Consider the following 416-nt stretch of genomic DNA (forward strand, 5'->3'; position numbering starts at 1 on the left):
CAGGCAGGAGAAACTTCCCTTACAGATTTTGGTCAGGGTAGTCTAAGAGAGTCCCAAAATAACACAGGCTATTGGCATAGACCTTGATTGCCTCCCAGAACTTGAAGGTAAGACCCTAATGCTGAAGACAGGTCACACTTTGGACACAGGACCTGGAGCAGTGGAAATGGACCTGTTCTGGAAACCACCTCCATGAAGACTAGCTCTCATGGTAACAGAGGAGACTATATAAGCTTCCAAAGGAGAAAACCAATAAATGATCCTACCCAGGAATAAAGTCTAAGAACGATGATTGGCCCAGCAAACTATTGCTATTGGTACAGTAGTGATGCTTTTATCTCAAGGGTAATCAACAGCTATCTAATTGGAAAGAAGGCATGCTCAATAGGAGGGAACTTATGTGTAGTACTGTAAAC

The sequence above is a fragment of the Nannospalax galili genome, unplaced genomic scaffold (genome assembly GCF_000622305.1).
Source record: "Nannospalax galili isolate Female #2095 unplaced genomic scaffold, S.galili_v1.0 scaffold25, whole genome shotgun sequence".
NCBI lineage: Eukaryota > Metazoa > Chordata > Mammalia > Rodentia > Spalacidae > Nannospalax > Nannospalax galili.